Raw genomic sequence first — 7286 nt, 5'->3', positions numbered from 1 at the left:
GAGTCTTTAGATTCCTTGGCATTATTTGTCTATGTTTGCTACAATCATTCACTCATTGCTACCACCAGAAATGGAAGTAATAAATACCCCAGTGAAGAATTCCAGACATGCTTCTTTCAGCCCCTATTTTTGTAGCAGCAACCCTTATGTTTCATGATGTTCTATGTCAATCACATCCAAGAGTAACTCCTTTTACTGTTTTTCATGGTGGTGTCAGCTGATCTACCAGCATGAGTTCCTTGAAATGATCAGGTGGTATTTACCACTTCAGTTTCAATGGAATCAGTACTGTCTTCTGATGGAAGCATTCCTTCCCTGGAAACTGTGGTGAGTAATTGAGAAGATCCTCAGGACTGGGGACAAGAAGCGGTAATTTCTCAGCGGGTCAGTAAGAGCAGTGATGAAATAGGCAACCTCTGCTTCTTGATTCCTAGATTCATGTTGACTAGCCTTTGGGGTCAGCATTCTGGGAACTGGGCTTGTATTATGCTGTATCTGGAAGACAGAATGAGTACTGCAGACTATTTCCCTCAAGCTGGCACTTTAGTTACCATTTTATTATATGTTAGCTCCTTCTGATGATGTAGTAGACAGCAGGACTAGTGGATCCTGGGATCATATGCCCCATATCTCACCTTCTTTTGGCATCAAATAGGTCCTTTACTTTTAAGACAATATTATGCATGATGTCTCTGTGGTTAAGTCATCCTTCCACCTGATTGTGTAGAAGCACATCTGCAGCAGATGATTTGCAGTGAGTGCTGCCATGAAACACAATAACCCATACGTCCTATGGCCTCACCAATAGGTCCATGAAGAACTATTTGCCTGGCCATAGCTAGAATCAAAGGTGAGGCTAAAAGGAAGGTAGGAGGCATGAGAGGCAGGTGACACGATGTTTGTTGAACTGCCTGTTTTTTTACTACATTGATCCCTAGTTGGTGAGAACATTTAGGGGAGAGGCTATATCACATTAATCTTGGTATAGTAGGTACTTAGCATGGTGGGGTTTAGTGAAATCCACTATGCCATTTTATTTTTTCATGTGAAGCATGCATGCAAATGTGCTTAGAGATCTTGTTGGACTGACTCTCTTATGAATAAGGGAGAGAAATAAAAGTTAATGATGGGAAGAGACTCTTCTGCTTAGCTTTCTCCAACTCAGCAGCAAAAGCAGGGGTAGCTCTTCATGATGATTCCTAGTGTAAAATATTCTTGTTGGAGACTGGGCATAGTTTTTAATAACCTAAGGCAATCAAAGAGATATTTGTTTCTGAGCATAAGGTCAGGTTATAAAATTATAAAGGGTCATAAAACTAATCTTTTCTGATTTATAAATAGCATATTCATGTCGTATATGAAATTTTAGAATATTAAACACATGAGAGAGTTGCAAAGTAAATTTCATCTTGGCATTACATATATTCTTGACACAATAGGAAGTCACTAGTGTCTGGTCTTTGGAGCAAGACTTCCTGGGTTCAAATCCCAGCACTACCACATGCTATCTGTGCTCTCTGGATACTCTTGATGCCTCAATTTCTTCATTTCATTGGTGAAATGAGTACAGTGATAGTTATTCAAGTCACTGGGTGTTTGTGAGATTTAAATTAGTTATTGCACATGGACCCCTCAGAAGATTCCTTGAAACATATTAAGAACTCATGAAGTGTCAGCTACTATTTCTTCCTATTCAACTGCACAAATCATATCCTCATGTATTTCAATACAGATTTTCTACAGGAAAAGCAATTTAAAGATTTACTCTAATTTTAATACTCTACCAATTGGTCTGCCCAACTAAGAAAATATGTGATTTAATCAAGTAACATGGATGTAAAAATATTCCTAAGCATGTTGCATATTTGTTTTTTCACATTTGTCTATTAAACTTCCATCCATTTCCATGTTTCACTCATGATTTCTAAGCATTATTGCTAACCTGGCTATAAAATCCCCAAAGACTGTTACTACAGCAACTTGATTCAGGTATTTCTTCCTTTACGCCTCCCCCCTCCCTGACTGAATATACACACCCATCACTCCTCAGTTCTCCTGGCAAGTTTTCTGAGGTGTGTACCAAGTTCTTGAAGAGCTGAATATCATCTTGCCTTGAACAGGAGACAGCTGGCACTATTTATCTCTCCAAATTACAAGAAAATGTGAGAAACATCAGGTTGTCTATATGGGGTTGGGCAGAGCTCGAAAGGGCAGCGATGTGTGAAAGAGTGTATCATGAGAATGAGCTTGGGAATTAGGTGTAATCCTGGAAGCTTCAGACTTGACAAGACTTATCTCAACGTGGTTTCACGATCAGAGTTTAAGATGTTTTTCCTGCCCTATCTGGCTGTATCTTCAAAAGTTAGATATTTCCATGATAATGATAGTAGTGGGAGAAAAATTAATATATTTATCATTTTTGCTAGAATCAATACACAGTTTTTGGATGGCTCTCCCAAATCCCAGGAGCTATCAAACATTTATACTTTCTAATTATTCATTATTTTTGTTTAATTCTGTCATATCATCTTTTGATCTAAGCTCAGTTTTATAATGCATCACTTTGGAAAGCAATGAACACTTCTTTGTAAGCATTTTATGTCCCATTTGAGTTTAATATCCATTAAAATTCATAAAGGATTTTCATTCCAGTCAGAATGTTATAAAGTAATCTATTTGAAACCACATACAGGAAGATTAGCCAAGATGAATGTATGCACGGTATTTTTAGAAAGTAGAAATCTTTTTTAGCACTTCTTTTTGTATATGCCTTAGCAAAAGAAGAAATTACATAAGAAAATTTAAAATCTGGATTGTTAGAAAGAAAGCACTCCTTCTAGAAGATACTTTTTTCACTTATTCATTCTTGTTACTACATTTAAGAAAACATCAGGACATAAGGACAGGGTAATTCTCTTTAAAATATGCATAATTGTAGAATGTGAGAGAGCTGGTTAAAGTGGGTGAAACCTTGGGAAAGATTTGTACATTTAGCTAAATGAAAGAAACTTTGGAATATAAAGTTTTCTTTGTTGTATAAACAGACAGAACTTATGTATTTCAGAGACTAGTTCAGGAATTAGTATAATAAAAAAAGAAAGAACTACTATCTACTATTACTGAGTTCTCTAAGAGCCTGAATAAAGAAAGTGTGTATACGGCCTTATATTTTATAAAGGACAGATCTTGTACTTGTTGAGAAGTCAATTTAATTTCAATACCTACATACATACCAGAACTAATCATCAGGTAATTTGTAATTTTCTATAAAAGCACAATATCCTGGGTCACAGTCAGCATAACTTTCCAGAAAGTAGATTTTGGCAACATTGTTCAACTATGATAAAAATGTATTTCAGGAAACATCACAAGACTGAAAATATACCATGACAGTGTACATGCAATCTTTAGAATTCTGATTCTGTTCTCTATGCCAGTCTTAACATCCCACTAGGATTCAGTGTAGGCCAGTATACTGCTGCAGCAGCCACTCTCAAACTTTTTGATCTTGGGGCCCTTTTGTAGTCTTAACAATTATTGAAGATCCAACAGAGATTTTCTTTTTGTGGGGGTATATGTATCAATATTTACTGAATTATAAATGAAAGCTGATAAAATTCAAAAGCACAAGCACACATTCCATAGCCGTGGATTGACAGTATCATCATGTCAGGTAAACCTCCAGAAAACTCTACTGGACACTCCTGAGGAAATAAGAATGAGAGGCAAACAGGTGGCTCTTACTACTATACAAATAGATTTGACTCACAGACCTCTGGGTCTCCAGAGACCTTGGTGATCCCTGGAACACGCTTTGACAGCATTTGTGCCACAAGTTTGATAAATGGATGATTATCACCATATTCAGTGACTGGGACTCTAAGGGACCCACAGGAAAAGATGATCAAATAGCATCCCTCAGGGTGTGATTTCCGAGTGAAAGTTAATGTTTCTGTTAAAGATCCCTGATCGTATCTTCAAGCATAAGATATTTATTCAAGGAATCATGACATTAACAAGGTAAGGGATGGGGAGAAGGATTGGGCATTATCTGACAAATATTTATTGGGTTCCCAAAATACACAGCAGGTACTGGAGAACAAAAAAGATCCTAAAGATGTGTGTGGCCTTGTCCCTTGACATGTTCATAATCAAGGGAAAGAGACCACAAATAACTGCTCCAGTAAAGCCCAGAAGAAAATTCTCAGACAATCCAGTGAAGGGAAAATTGATTTCTGACAAACCATTTCAGGAAGTTTCCAGAGAAGAGGTGATGTTTAACCAGGCATGTGCAAGGAGTGTACATTAGGATCAAGAGTAAGCAGAGGACCAACTCTAGGTGGGAAGACGTGGAAGGGCATGGTTTCGGTGCTTTCAGTCATTGGAGCCTCAGTTTGGAGTAGAAGGGGACTGGATAAATGGTGCAGGTGGGAGAGGTTAGGTCAGATTGCAGATGGCCTTCAACAACCACCGAAAAGATTAAGCATTTCCCTATAGACAATGGGAAACTGCTGAAGTTTTTTAAACAGAGGAATGATTTGTTCAAAATTATGTTTCTGAGATTCAGCTTAGTACCTTTGCAGAGGTACTCAAAAGGCTGAGGGTAAAACTCCAATTAGGAAGAGCAGTCTGGGGCATCTTGCAGCAGTCCATGTGAGAAGAAAGCCATATTACATAGGTTCTGGAATCAGTCTGCCCAGGCTCAAGTGCTCATGTCTCCCTCAGTTTGGGGACCTCAAGCAATCACCTAATTTACACGTGCCCTAGTTCTCTCATCTGTAGAGTAGAAGAGTAACAGACACTATTTTAAAGAGCTGTTGGAATGATAGAATGATTTGATGCTGTAAAGTAATGTAAAATAAAATACAACAGCACTAATACATAACAGCTGTGCCATTTGTATTAGTTGTCATTATAGATGCATAAAATAATAGGGAAGACGGCAAAGGGAATGCAGTCCAGAAGTATTTAGGGGCTAGGATTCATAGGATTTTTGTGACACTGTTGGATAGGGGGAGAGATAATTTATTTCCAATGTTTAGATTCAAGAGAATCCCGTGGACATCAGATGATAGGTAGGTGATGAAGGATGGGACAAAGGGCACAGACAGAATGCAGAGGAAACTAAAACCTGTTTCCACACAAATAGTGTTTACAAAAATAGTGGGAAATGCTTACCACAGTTACTGCACATAATATGAAGGTGTGTTGTGTGTGACTGATGGTGAAAGATATCCGAGAAGTTTTAAGGAAGAAGACAGAAGAATTCATCTGTGGCAAATCTCTCTGACCAAATCAATGGAAGAACAGAGTAACTAAGCCTCTAACAAAAATATGTAATTTCTCTTTATGGTCAAGAGTTCTCCTTGAGGCCTGGAGGGTGATGTGTGGCCTTTAAGAAAAAAGAGGGGTGCATTAAGAGAGAAGCTTAAAATTTAAGCTTGACAAGATTTCTTAAAAATGGAAAAAAAAAAGCTTAAAAACTGTCAACATATTATAAGAAGGATGAAATACTGAAGCCAAACAGCCAAAAAGGCTCAGCCTAGGGAAAATTCTGTTATAATTATTCAGGTTTGGAGTAATAAGAGGTGTTAGACAAATCGAAGTTGTATTTACCTAGATGGGCAAAGGGTATTGGTTTAAAAGAAACACGGATTCTCTAAACACTATACACACCTTGTTGTGGGTCCACCAGCGGTTATAAGGGAGTAGCAACCAGAATGAAGAGCGCTTTCTCAGTCACTGATAATCAATAATGTAAAATGCCCAAGATACCAGAGGAACATGTAAGGCATGCGTGTCTTCACACCATGCTTATTTATTAACTATTTGTGAAGATATGGGGAAAATCCCCCAAAAAACAATTCCTTGGAGAAAGAAATTTCCTAATTAATGAGTAAGGTAGAAAACAAGATAAACATGTTAAATGGACAGATTTATGTTACAGTAATATATTCTGGGTCACTCTGCCTTCAGAAGGGAGAGGTAACGTGGCACGGGGGAGTGTCCTCTTTAAAATTGGAATACCTCTAGGAGAACTCAGCCCCCTAATAACATGCTATGCAGCACTAAAGTTGGTGCCTCCTCGTTGGCTCCCTGCATTCAGATGCCAGTCATATTTAATGTGAGTTCACTAAAGGTGGAGCATTTTGTTTTTACAGTTCAACAGTAACTTCTTTACACCCCCTGCTAGAATGTACAGTTCAGCTTCAGAGAGAATTGCTCATGTTCTCTGAATGAACGAGGACACAAATGACAGTATTATCAAATTAGAGACTGGTCTGAGGCTTAAAGGTGATTACTAAGTATGTCTAGAAGAGCATTTTCTTCTGTTCTATTCCTTTACTGAAAGACCACGGATCAGTGCTTAACATGGGAATTTGGCTTTGTGATTGCCTTGGTGAGCTAAAAGGATGCCATATGATGGCACTCATTTCCTACCCCGGCAAGAGAATTCTGTCTCTGGGGTAAATGTAGCACCATACTTTTTTCTCCTTCTGCCCTCCAGCACACACACATCCATGCCCTTCTTGCCGGTAAGCCCTCCTTGGGGTTATAAAATGGATGAGATCTTTCTGAGATCTAAATATACAGGAATCGCAATCTTAACATATTGTGTCATTAAGAAGTTTAGGAGCTTTTAGACACAATCTGGAGGTAGTGGAAAATTAGATGCAGTGTTGCATTAGACATGTTTTTAGTATTTTCTTCTTTTTGTAAAAGCTGTAATTTTCAGAGTTTAGAACCAATTTAATGTCCCTGGAGTTACAGCTTTTTTGTATCCATTGTCCATTAGGTGAATTACTAAGCCAAGAATGGAATCCATTTATAATGTATAAAATACTGTGAAATGTCTTAAAAACAGTCTTTGCAGGGGGGAAAAAAGCACTGGGAGTCCATTAAATTTGAAGACAGTGAGTTCTGAGGTTCTTCCTTATAATCATATAATGGTTTTTGTGCTTTGATAATATGATGCATTAGATATGGGAAGATTTATTTAAAAGTTTGAATTCAATGAAAATTTATATAGAAGTAATGCAAAATGCATTATGTTTGACATTTCAGGCAGCTTTCAAAACTGAGTGTATTATAAAAAAACGTGTAATATGTATTATTTTTTAATACAAATTAATAAATAACCAATACAATGATACTAAATGTCTCATCAATGTTGATGTCACTATTACTGGCATTTAATAAGCTTAGAAAATTTGGTTTTTAAATTCTTATTTTGAAGAAATTCTAGTGTAGCCCGAAATCAAAATAATTTGGTCCAAAGAGAATCT

This window comes from Manis pentadactyla, chromosome 3, assembly GCF_030020395.1.
Source record: "Manis pentadactyla isolate mManPen7 chromosome 3, mManPen7.hap1, whole genome shotgun sequence".
Classification (NCBI taxonomy): Eukaryota; Metazoa; Chordata; class Mammalia; order Pholidota; family Manidae; genus Manis; species Manis pentadactyla.
Note: the sequence above shows the minus strand (reverse complement) of the source record.